General features: G+C 42.6%; 1 protein-coding gene across 10 annotated transcripts in view; it reads left to right on the forward strand.

The window, feature by feature from the left end:
• Window positions 1-13,584, forward strand: part of ZMIZ1 (zinc finger MIZ-type containing 1) — a 383,046-nt gene that overhangs the window by 68,371 nt on the left and 301,091 nt on the right. For all 10 annotated transcript variants that reach the window (XM_079977006.1, XM_079977001.1, XM_079977009.1 and 7 more), the window contains exon 2: window positions 8,887-9,004. The gene's annotated coding sequence lies outside the window, so the exon portion shown is untranslated. The remainder of the gene's footprint in view (window positions 1-8,886; window positions 9,005-13,584) is intronic.

The following is a 13,584-nucleotide window of genomic DNA, read 5'->3' on the forward strand; positions in this document are numbered from 1 at the left end:
ATTGAGCCACAACCTCCTTCACTGTGTGAATATTACCACACAGTAAGAAGAAGAAGAAGAAGAAGAGTTTGGATTTGATATCCCATCTTTCACTCCCTTTGAGGAGTCTCAAAGTGGCTAACATTCTCCTTTCCCTTCCTCCCCCACAACAAACACTCTGTGAGGTGAGTGGGGCTGGGAGACTTCAAAGAAGTGTGACTGGCCCAAGGTCACCCAGCAGCTGCATGTGGAGGAGCGGAGACGCGAACCCGGTTCCCCAGATTACGAGACTACCGCTCTTAACCACTACACCACACTGGCTCTCAGTAAGGTGGTTGTCTGTATGAACCTGCCAAGTAATGGGGGAAATATTATCACACTTATCACTTGATCAGAAATCTGGACAAAGGGGCCAGGGGCAACATTTCCCACAGCAGTTGTGGGAAACACTTGACTGGCTAAAGAAGTGGGTATGTAAATGCCATGGTAAGTTAGCATCTGATTTCCTCAGTACTATGTTCATGCAGAAGTCCAACTCGTCTCCTAAAACCTTACTAAGTGAAGGCTTTGGGCTAGTGAAACCTTCTTCAGTCATCTATCCCTACATGAGATATATTCCATCTGCATTAATTCAGAGTCATTTCCCTCAAAAATGTTGCTACCTCCGCGTTTGACTCTGAATTTAACCATAGGCGGAAATTAGCGGCAGCTCCAATCTTATCAGCTTGGCCTGCCCTGGACTCCCAAGTGGACGTCCAGTTTTAGCGAGAGGCAGATGGTATTTATTTACAAGCATGCCCGCAACACAGCTTGACCGAAAACCTCCATTAATGTGCTCCTTAATTGGCATTTGATAATTTCCGAACCTCATCTTGCTCTTCTCAAAATTCTTCGGACGTTTTTGCCCAGGCAGGAAATTGCCATTCTTCCCTCCCCACTCCCAAAATGCTGTTGTAGATGAAATTCAGTGGCAGCTCTTGCCTTGAGGATGGTGAGCAGGGAGATGAAAGCAGGTGGAAGAATTACTGCATGGTGCAGCAGGATCTCTCTCTCTCTCTCTCTCTCTTTCTCTCTCTCTCTCTCTCTCCTTAGGTTAGTTGAGAAGGCAGCATCGCACTGTGAAGTTTCCCCCCACCAAGAATATACCTGCAATCATGTCAAGCAGCTCATGATAGTAAGAGGAAATTAATTTCACTGGCAGCCAATGACTACCTGATTGCAAAGCTGGTTTATGCTTGGAGTGCTCCGTGGTCAGACTTTTGTCCACTGGCTCTGTGAGAAACAGCTGGCAGTCATTATGGGCTGATGGTGGCAGGAAATACAGCTGTGTGGGAAACATAACTGCTGCTTCTGAAAAGGATGCATATGGGAAGGAACTGTGGTTTTCACCAGATCGCGATAATAAAGCAAACTTTCTCCGTTGTCTGCTTTATTAAAAAATATGGACTTTGGTCAAAGTTGCCTCAGCTAGAAAACATGGTTTGCTTTAAACCTCTTAAGTATGTGTGTCTGACTTTTGAAGTAATTGTAAATCCCCTCACCTTTTCGTGATGGGCAGAGTTTAAAGAAGACCTGCCGTAATTGCAACATAAGGAATTGAGATCCACAGAAATGTCAGATATTCTGACACTCGTGAAAGGAGTCGACAGCAGAGCAGTGAAAAAGACACCACCGCAAAATACGTTTCTCTGTTATAGATGGAAGCTCCTTTTTTTTCTGCCAGGGTTATTGTTCTGTAAGTTGCAGACATTGTTTGTAATACCATCAAAATAAAAGATGTTATAGATGGAGGTGGAGCCTGGCGAGGAATGTTCCGCCCAAGTTCTTCTGACAGTAAAAGCTCAGCATTGAATCAGAGGCAAGAGTTTTACCTGAAAAGTGGCAGCTTTAGTGGGGCAACTTTATGATGCGGTGATAAAAGACATCTCCCCAGGGTGCTACCTGAGGCACAAAACAGGCAAATATAATACATATTGACAGTTATTTAAAATAGTGTTAAATAATGCAATGCTTGTTTTTTCTTATGGAGCTAGTAGAGACTCAGGGAAAAGTGTCACTGCCTTGTATGTATTGCTCTGGTGTCTTTGTTACAACCTTTTTTTAAACTTTTACTAATAGTAGGCTTCATTTAGGTTCACAATAAAACTTCGTGAAATATCTGGATTTTCTCCCCCCACCCTTGTGCATTTACAAGCTGTAGCTGCAGTATTTTCCTCTCCCCGTGCCTGTAATGTTTCGGCGTATATGATTATTACTGGATTAGTAAGGCTACGCTGTATAGCAAATATTTTCTTTTGACTTTATTTGTGCTTGCTTCTGATGTATGTAGCATTTATAACTGCATTCTGGCTGACAAAGACACATCTTCAGGATACACGTTTGTTACAAACTAAGACACTGTTACCTGTGTGTCAACCCCCCCCCCCGCCCCGCCCTGCCCAAAAAGATCATTTCTAGGTGGAATATTAAAATTGGCTCCTGAATACAGAATAAATGAGTTCTTTCTGCTGGTAAATATTATATAGTACATGCTATGAAAGAAGTATTTTACCAGTTTGATTGATTGTACATTCATTTTGGTTTGTTTCCCAGGTTATCCCACAATTCGCAGTGCATTTTCCTGCCACTTTATTGCAAAAGGTCTGATCTTTGGGGGAAGTGGGTTTTTTGCACAAGACCTCCTAATCAGCTATAATGGTGCAGTTGTGAATTTGTCAGGATGTGAGTGAAAATGGCCATTTTCGGAAGCTCCTTTTGTGACCCCCCCCCCAAACTTGAGTACTGTACTAAAGGTACTGCGACCTTTCAGTTCAAACAGCGCTCGGGCTGATGTAATTGTCATCACTTTTCCTCAGAATTGCAATGTTTTGGCTGAGTAAGATTGACATATGTATCATACTGCCTATAGCAGAATTGATATGTGTGCCACTCTGAAGGGTCGTGTTTTTGTTTTTGACACATAACAGCACTCAGTGTGTCCTGCTATTCTCAATAAATTTTGTCACACAGCTGTTTTCTACATCTCCTTGCTCTTGCTGAACGTTCATTTTGTTCAGCTTTTTTCTTTTCTTCTCCTTAATAACTGATTTCTTTTAGAATTCTTCCTCAGATCTACTGTTTGCTAATCTGTACACTCACATACACGCCTTGGACGGCCTCTCCTCTTTCTGCTTTTGGCATTTTCCCGCCTTTTTGTAATTCTGTTTTCTGGATACAAGCCGCTTTAATTCCTGCAGTTATCTTCAATGTTTATACAATTGCACAATGTTACTGTAAGCTTATTTATCATTATTGCCTGTATGGCAACATAGGATCAATTTTGTCTTCTGTTTTATATGCAGCCTGGCATTCCTAGATTAATTTTATTTTTTATATACACCTTTTATGTCACTGCTGTGGACTGTTATTAATGTCTGATGTCTTAAAGCAGAATTGAATGGGCCATTTTTTAATTTATTTTTCCTTATTGCTGTCTCTACATTCCCAGCTTGTTTTTGATTTGAGAACAAATTTGCATATGCTTCGTTGTACTATATAAATTTCTCCCACATCTCCTTAATAGTATATTTATACAATGCTCTCTTCTGCTTCCCTTCACTCTATTGTATGAATCTCCTACATTGTTTTTCCCTCCCCCCCTCACTCTTTTGATATATTTCCAAAACACAGTCTATCTTTTTTTAAAAGCGCCCCCCCCATCTTCTGTCAGTCTTTCTTGGATTATTATTAGTGCCGGGTAACTAAACCGAAATCTAAAACATTTCTTCTAGCCATGTTTCTGCAGTATTTCTATGTGAACACCATTTTGTACTCTTAAGAATACACAGTCTCTTTACTCCATTTATCAGATACACACACCATTTCTCTCTTTTCCCCCTCCCCATGGGAAGTCTGTCCATTTGAGGGGCACCTGTTTTACTCAGTTGAACATACTAAAATAATATTATCAAAAATGTAGATGAAAAGGTAGAAATCAGATTCTCAGAGGCTTAGTGAGGGCAGCTGGCCAGGCAGAGTGACACTGTTGCTGTTTTTAACTGACCCAGAACCCATAGCCTAATATACTGTATAGGATGTTGCATTGGATATTGCTGGTGAGGAAGAATTTTTTTTTTATAAAAGTGACCACTCTTCAGTGCAATTGGATTTAGCAGCAGTCCCCTCGAAGGGCCATGACTGACCTGAATTCATCATAGTGCTTGTCTCTTGCAGTGAGCGAGGGGTGGCAGGGACGTGTAACATTGGTTGCCTGCCTTGGCGTAATTCATAACAGCACCGAGCCTGTCAGTGCATCTGGTGTGAAGGTGAGGATACTTTGAATGGTGTCCTCAGTGGTTGTGGAGTTTGTTATTGCAAGAGGTTATGCTTCAGCTTTTCTTCTGAGCTGTGTGTTTATTTGGGGAGGGTTTTTAGTGCTACAGTGTAGGTGTAAGGGTTGATTTTAGTGGAATACACATATTTGGTATATATTTAGTGACACATAAAAGCTGAAATGTTTTGTGAGCTGTTGTGAGCCTACAGGGGTGATGGTGGGCTATAAATCTGAATAAGGGAATCTTAAGTGCTGCCAAACCCACATTCAAAAAGCACCTGATTTAATTTTGGTTCTCTGGGTCCAAGCTCTGACCAGAAATTACCCTGCTCAGCATGAGCTCTAATGAAATCCTGGCTCATGCTGGTTTGGCTGCAGGCTCATTTTTGCTAATGGTATGGCTTAGGAAAATGATTGGACTAAACCCATTAGAAAAATTTACAGTTGCGGATCTTTGGAGGAGGATTGTGAACACAGCTGTCTTCTCTTCAATTATCGCTTAAATTTGATTAGATTGAACCTTTGGGTTCTCTTGTCATGCTTAACACGCTGTTCTCTAATTTTTGTTTGCTTGCTTGTGGTACGCTGGGTGTCCGTGCATATAGGTGTGTGGCTTAACAAACTGAACTTCCATAGTCTTGCAAGTTGGTGGAAAATGGGTTGGTTTGTAGGGTACATCAAGCAGAACCTTCAACAAAATTATGCAGTGCTGTTCAGGACTCCTGCCAGTCCGTTCCATTATTCTCTGCTTCTCCCCGGCCCTCTATTTTCCATCTCCTCCAACAGTCAGTCAGCATTTCATGCTCACTAAGCATGCTCAGTTCTCATTGGACTGTTTCCAATTGAGGGAGGGGTTTCTCCCCTAAAGGTTTTGGGTGTGGGTGGTGCTGTTTTGGCTTCATAAAGACTGCATCAGAGAACAGAGTTCGCACTATGGCACAATGTAAAATGTCTCAGCATAGTGTAATTCAGTGTGCATAGCCCCAAACACTGAATTCCATCACCCTCTCCCAGTTTGTCATTCCCACCCAACCAAGCCAATAAGCATTATATTGCTATTGCACATGCCTGGACTTCACTTCGCAAGAGACACCACAGCACAGCTCTCAACGTTTCCCTTTTTTAAAGGGAAATTCCCTTATTCCGAATAGGATTCCTTGCAAGAAAAGGGAAAAGTTGACAGCTATGCACCACAGTCTCATGTATAGGTGGGTGATGGCATTTTGGCTGTAAAGTAACTGACACTTGGAGAATTGAGGTCACTTTATGTATATATGATGGTGTGTGGCCAGCCCTTTAATTCACATCACATTTGATTTTACCATTTATAGTTTATGTTGCTTGGATCTAAATTGTGGGTGTTGTTTAACAGAATCATCTTTATTCTGACCCAGGTTTTCAACACTAAATAGAAAAGGGTGACTACTTTGTCAAGGCATATCTGCATGACAAACTTAACCTAGTTTAATACTCCCTTGTCATGGCTGGATCACTTCCTATTGAGATTTAGGCTTTCAGAGGCTTTTTTTTCTCCATAGAGGTGGGGGACCTAGAGGCTGATAGTTCTGATTGGTTTGCAGATATAGTGGTACCTCAGTTTACGAACTTAATCCGTTCCTGAAGTCCATTCTTAAACCAGATCCATTCTTAAACCGAGCCGCGCTTTCCCTAATGAGGCCTCACGCCGCCAGTGCCCTTCCACCATTCAGTTTCCGTTTGTAGACTGAGGTAAAGTTTGCAAACCAGAACACTATTTCCAGTTTTGTGGAGTTCGTAAACTGAATAGTTCATAAACAGGACTGTTTGTAAACTGAGGTACCACTGTATCTCTCTGGGATTTTCTAGCCCAGTGCTTCTCAAAGAGCCTAGGACTTGCCGATCAGAAGGTCAGCGGTTCAAATCACCGCAACGGGGTGAGCTCCTGTTGCTTGGTCCCTGCTCCTGCTAGCAGTTTGAAAGCACGTCAAAGTGCAAGTAGATAAATAGTTACCGCTCCAGTGGGAAACAGTGTTTCCATGCGCTGCTCTGGTTCGCCAGAAGGGCTTAGTCATGCTGGCCACATGATCTGGAAGCTGTAAGCCGGCTCCCTCGGCCAATAAAGCAAGATGAGCGCCGCAACGCCAGAGTCGGCCACGACTGGACCTAATGGTCAGGGGTCCCTTTACCTTTACCTTTACCACCCTATACCCTGAGGTCTCAGGGCGGTTCACAGAAAAAATCGACATAAAATCCCCAATATATAGAATCAAAATAACAACAACAACCCCCCCCCCCAAAAGAGCCACATTTTAAAATGGCATAGAATGTCAGTCAGATCAACCAAAGGCCTGGTTAAAAAGGAATGTTTTTGCCTGGTGCCTAAAGGTGTATAATGAAGGCACCAGGCGAACTTCCCTGGGGAGAGCATTCCACAGACTGGGAGCCACTGCTCAAAGACAGCCCTACATATAACACATTGCAATAATCTAACCTTCTTCTATGTTATCTGTTGTGATGGACTACCAGCTATTTTCCCCAATGTACCAGGGGTCTGTCTGACTCCAAGTGCAAAAGCTGAGGCCACTGAAGAGAATCTTGGGCTGGGGTTGGGGTGTTGCTGTGGGTGAGGGTTGTTTCTGTTATTGATATTAAGTTTGTGTTTCTTTGTTTTAGATCTTATTATGATTGATGTGGAAATTGTTTTATTTGGTTGGGTACTTTGAGGCATTTTATTTCTTGTTTATGACTACTTTTGTTAGGTTTGAATTATGCAGTTTTTTCGTGTCATAAGCCACCTCTAGCATGGTTTTAACTCTGGAAGAACAATTGCTTTGTGCTGACTCCATTGCATCCTCCTTGTGCCATACAGCAGAGTTATCTCTGATGGTGCCAAGCCTTTTACATGCTGGCCCAAAGGCACCTGTGGAACTGACAGCGGCCCACTGTGTTTTTTGTGTGTGAAGCATTTCAGGTTGCTTAAATATGCCCCAACGGTGATTCTGTTGATGAACCTTGAAAGGTATCCAGAACACCGTTTGATCCAGTTTTGTTGGATGAGTTACATTCGGTGCAGCTGGAGGTTGTGGACGAGGTGCTTGGATGAGTATGGGTGACCACTTGTATTCTTGATCCTCATAAAATTGAGTAGGGGATGGAGGCAGCTGTTTAAACCAAGGAGATGATGATTGCCTGTATATGGGAGGGGTCATTGCCCTGAATGGTTGTGCAGATTAGTTCCAGGGACAAAGACCAAATGTATGGGCAGCAGTGACTGTGGCAGAAGGAGGCCCCATTATGAGGGAGGCCCACTGAGGGATTCCCAAATGCCTGTAGTGGACACTGGTTCTAAGGATTACTGGAACCATATTTGTGAAGTGATGAGAATATTTGTGATGTGCTGTAAGGATGCTTAGTAGATTGTATCTTTCCTCTCTTTTTGTTCTCTGATAGATGGGAGACTAACACTGCAATCCTAGCCCTATTTACCTGGGAGTAAGCCCCACCAAATTCCATGGGACACATTTCTAAGTAGACAAGGTTAGGATTGTGCTGTAAAACCTACAAATGTTGAGGCACTTTAGATTTAACTAGCACAGCAATTATAAACTGGCTCTGCCACCTAGGTATCTCTGTAGTTTTTCTGTCTAAGGTCATGGGAGACTTCATCATAATATCGCCTAAAGCATCTTAGTGTTATAACAGTTTAATTGAGAGGGATGTATCACTGATTACACTGTCTGTCTCGGCTCTTTTACTTGCGTTTTTATTATGTCAACACTGGTCAGGTTGGGAAAGTTGAGTTGCCATTTGGTTCATTGTTTGGGGTGCTGCGTTTGGACTGGTCAGATATTGGTGAGACTCTCCCTGGGTGGCCTTAGGGAAGAAGCCACCATTACTCAGCGTCAGTTCCCCATCTGTAAAATCAGAATATTAATCACTTACCTCTTAAGGTTTTGGCAGGGATGACTAAGAGAATGGTCATAAAGCACTTTGCATATATGTGTAATCCCTCAACTCGGGAAGTAAGTCCTCAGCTCACATAGGGATTACATTCTGGGGGTTGTGCCTAAAGCCAGAATTGCATATAGTCAAAACACAATGGGTGCAATGGCAGGTGTGATTGCCAAAGTCTTTTTCCTCCTGGACCCCTACCCCCTTTCCACCCTATCTATCTATCTATCTATCTATCTATCTATCTATCTATTGCGTAAAGTTAAATGTTAACAAGTTAAATGCACGTGTTGAGGGTTCTCTCTCTCTCTCTCTCTCTCTCTCTCTCTCTCTCTCTGTGTGTGTGTGTGTGTGTGTGTGTTTGTGAAATATATATAAACACCTTGGTCTGCCTAACTGAGGTAAGACATTTGTTAAGGTACTTCTACAACAATTAGCTAACTGAAATTAGGTCTTGAAGATACATACAACTTTAAATAGTTCAATCTAAAATGCGTTCAAATGTGTGTTATTGATACAGTAATAAGATAGGATCTTTGCAGTATTGAGTCCCAGCCTATGTTGTGTTAGCATTGTTTCCATTTTTAGTGGTTATCATATGCTCCATCAAAAGACCTGAAAAGGGATAACTAACTACTTTGTTTTTTCCCTTATGTTTCTATTAGGAAAAACCTTGTGCATTGTGGATTCAGGCATCGCTTCCAGCTCCCTTCCACCTTTTCTCCCTGTTTGTTAAGAGCTCCTGTAAGCTAATTGATGGTGACCTCTTCAGAGAGTTAAAAGGTAATTATTTTCCCGTTTAGGTGTTCTGCCTGTTAAGTTTCTTCCTGTTAAGTTTTCTCATGGGGCAGGGAAGAGGTCTAGATTAGTTTGTCTGTGCAGAAATTTTTATTCATACGTCACTTCTGAGCTTACATTAATTGCTGCCCCTCCCTTTACAATATTTAATGTTTTTTATGTATTAGGAGGCAGTGCTCTTGATACATTTTGTACACACATTCCAGTTTGTATTCCTTGCATGGACAGCATTCCTTTCAAGGGCTAGGATAGACATAATGCTGGGAGATCATTCAGAATCATGTGGTTCCTGCTCTCCTCTTCTCCTCTCCAGCAAAATATTTTCTCTGCTGGTTCTAACTAGATGTCCTTAACTAGCTTCCAATCCTAGCTAAGGGGAACCCTGGTGAACATTTTTCATGGTTAGCTGAGATGCTGATGTAAATCTTAAGTGGACAAGAGGCACTTACCTCTTCCCAAAGCCTGCTCCCAATATCTTAAGCAGGGTGGTGAGTAGTGGTAGTTATTACTTCAGTTTGCATGCTACTTTTCCACACAAATCTTCCAAAAGTGACTCACAACACATCAGCAGCCATACAACAACAAAACGAATACAATATTATAGTGAATAGTCTTATACCAACTCACTTCAAAACATATAACATCCAAATATACAGTTCATTCTTATTGATTAGAAACAGAATCATATAACAAAATAACACTGCCTTCCAAAATATTTGGTCCAGAATAAACTCATCAAACTTTTTCTCATAAAACTATATCCCCCTTCACATATATTTGAAGGTCAAGGAAGGCCCACTAAATATCTTTACATTTATTCAGAATTTCTCTTTTTATACAAGTCATTTTCTCATTGGTGGCAAATTCCTTAAAAAAATATTTGCTTCAGGATTTGTAAAGAAAAAGTTGTGTTTTTCTTTAGACATGTGACAGGGCAACTTACTTTCCTTTTAATACCTTGCAAGGTCAGCAAATCAAACTTCGAATTATGAGCAATTTGCTTAGTAGTGGGATCTTCTGCTGATACTTACATCTTCATAGATGTAACCACAATTTATAGAACCACAATTTATAGAAGTTAAAATGCAAAAAAGCAATCAGCAAAATAAAACATTACAAACAAAATTCAATTACAAAAAGACAAGCAGAATAATTAGCAGCAAAGCAAATATTATCTGAAACGAAAGAACAACTTTACAAGTATAAGTTAAACACAAAAATACGAAAAAGAAATCCAGGTATAAAGTATCATTAGCAACTAGACAAAATAACTGAGCAGAAACTACAACCTACTCCTGTCCCAGAGTAACATATCTCAAACACATCCTTAGCATTCTCTTACATACAATGCACACTCTCAACAGTCACAGACTGTTTCCTCTACTAGCCACTGACATGAATTGCGAATGCATGTAAAGTGAGCTAATAATTATTTTTGTTGGCTATTTAACTTTGGTGCACTTAATTTCCGTAGCTAACCCACCCATTTATCATTGCCGTCCTTCTCCACTTTGCCCCTCTGAAGCCTTTGCAGGCTCTTAACTGCAGATGTGCTTCTGTCTTCAAGTGTATGGCATTCCCATTTTGTAGGCAAGATGTGTATTTTATGCCTGATTATACTGGGCAGGTGTTTTTTGTGAGGGATGTTCTCAAGGGTACCAGAGGGGAATCCTGGATTTGACACTTGGTTTTCCACAAGGGTCCTTCTGAAAATCCTGTCCATAATCCTTTCCAAGCATTAAGAAGCATTCCTTTTAACCGTTTGCAATATTGGGAAGGAAAGAGCAACACTTCTGGTAATAAGGGAAGTAATTTGTAATTGTGCACTTTTGGTAGGATATATATATATATAGTACCATATAGAATAAATATTATTACCACCCCAACACACTTTGGGTGTCAAGTTGCATAGAAGCAGGTGAATATGGAAAAGTCTTTCCTGCTTGGTTCACAGTGAAGAAGATGGGAAGTGAGGAAAAATATTATTCAGCCTCTTATAGCTGGTCATTTGTGTACTAGAACAGAGCACCAGACTTTATAGGACTAGCCCTTCTTTGAGAAGCATTTGGGAACCAGCTGGCCAATTGAAGGCTTCTTCCAGAGCCAACTGGATTTCCCTGAAGCTCATGCCATGTAATTACCTGTCTGTTGCTTTGTCTCTTACTTCCTTATGCAAGAATGTGTGCCAAATTTGCAGGGGACTTAATCTGCAGAGAGAGAGAGAGAGAGAGAGAGAAAGAGAGAGAGAGAGAGGGAGGGAGAAGGGAAATATGTCCCTCCCTTTCTCACACTCTTAAAACAAAAACAAAAAAAGCACCCACCACCCAATTGATCCCCAAAGTCTTGACTAAAAATACAAGGTTCTTTCTGCTTTAGTCAGGTAGTCCATGAACCACAGAGACTGGAAGGAGCTGAAAAGGTTTGGGAGGAAAGGGAGGAAAAATGCTGATCTGAAGGAGCAAATTTGTAAGACAAATTCATTCAGACTGGAGCTGTGTCTGGAATTGGTAACTAGATGAGTGAGTGTGCATGTCTGGGCTGATCTGCGTACCTGGGTGGCAGCTCTTGCAAAAATCTAGCATCACCAGGAAAGTTCATTTCTAGTTCTTGGGTCCTTTGAAGCTGCCGCAAAAATCATGCAGGTGAGACTATCCACACTTTTGAGCTTCTGGTGCCTGGTTTACTAGTTTTTCTAACCAGGGTCCCTCCAGTTCTCTGGCATTCTGACAATACTGCTTATTTGAAATCCTATATACAACTAGCAAGTTCATTGTTCAAGTGAGGATTCTTATGTAGCCAAAGTGGCTAGGGATGCAGAGAGGAATTAGCAGTTCACAAAACAATATACAACCTGAGATCTTTCAAAATTTGCGCTTTTCCAAATTTTGCAGTGCAGTTCTCCAATCAAAAAGTGTGTGCTAGAAATCATGTATTAGGGGAAAGTGCACATAAGAATTCATGTATTGTACATACAGAGTTCAATAGATTATGGGAAAGTGTGTATAGAGGGAGAAATATAGCCTAAAAGGCTGGTGCATTTTCAGGTCAGCTTTTTAAACAAAACAATTGCAGACTGATTGATTGAGCAGGGATATAAGTAAGGTGGGGGACGCGGGTGGCGCTGTGGGTAAAACCTCAGTGCCTAGGACTTGCCGATCGCATGGTCGGCGGTTCAAATCCCCGTGGCGGGGTGAGCTCCCGTCGTTCGGTCCCAGCTCCTGCCCACCTAGCAGTTCGAAAGCACCCCCAAGTGCAAGTAGATAAATAGGTACTGCTTTATAGCAGGAAGGTAACGGTGTTTCCGTGCGCTGCGCTGGTGCTGGCTCGCCAGAGCAGCTTCATCACACTGGCCACGTGACCCGGAAGTGTCTTTGGACAGCGCTGGCTCCCAGCCTCTTAAGCAAGATGAGCACGCAACCCCAGAGTCGGACACGACTGGCCCATATGGGCAGGGGTACCTTTACCTTTATAAGTAAGGTGGTCCGTGAGATACCCTGGATCCAAGTTGTTAAGGGCCTTCTAAATAAATGCAAGAACCATGAGCCTGGCCTGGTAGCATAGGGGCAGCCTGTGCAAGCTTTTGGGCACTAGTGTTGTGTGCTGGCAATAGACCAGGCATAGGCAAACTCCAGCCCTCCAGATGTTTGGGACTACAACTCCCATCATCCCTGACCACTAGTCCTGTTAGCTAGGGATGGTGGGAATTGTAGTCCCAAAACATCTGGAGGGCCGGAGTTTGCCTGTGCCTGCAATAGACTCTTCATATCTAGCCACAACGTTTTGCATCAGCTCCCCCCCCCCCCCAGCACATTGCAAAAAACCTTGAGGCTACCAATGCAGGAATCACCATGGCCAGGCTATCCCTGTTCAAGAGTGGCCATAATTGGCATGCCAAAACAGCACTTCTAGTCACCAAGTCTACCTGAGCCTCCAGCGACAAAGATGGCTCAAGGGGGATGCCTAAACTGCCCATCTAGAATATGGACTGTCCAGTCTCCCAGACACAGGATCCACCAATCCACAGTGCCTCCATTTCCCCAGGGTTCAAGCTCAGTTTTCCGGCCCTCATCCAGTTCACCACTGTTTGCGGACTATGGTCCACATCATGGACAGCCTCTCCTGACCCAGATGTTATGGAGAAGCAGAGCTGTATGTCAGCATTGTATTGTATTGTGGCGGTGGCGTGTGTGTTTGGGTGTGGAGAATCTGAAGGAGCAGGCAGCAGAAACCTCTTGAGACATTTGGCTGAGCTGCTGCGCTTCCATAGCGCACATGTGAGCAAGCAGCAGCCCTATGGCCACATCTTCCCTCAGCGTAATCTGAAAAATGGTGGCTGTGGGTGAGAGAGGTGGCAGAGATGAAGAGAGAAGTGGCAGAGCGTGAAAAGGGCTGATCCTGCCCAGTGCTTGTATGTAGCACTCTACCAACTGACAGATTACCCCCTGAAAAAATATGGCCCTTGATGAAGACAAGGGTGCCAGTCCCTGTCACAGGATGATCTGGGAAACAGATGGCATATGCAGGGGACTTAAATGTATCCGTACACTATTAGGAGGGACATTTAC

The sequence above is a fragment of the Podarcis cretensis genome (assembly GCF_951804945.1).
Source record: "Podarcis cretensis genome assembly, chromosome: 5".
Taxonomy (NCBI): domain Eukaryota; kingdom Metazoa; phylum Chordata; class Lepidosauria; order Squamata; family Lacertidae; genus Podarcis; species Podarcis cretensis.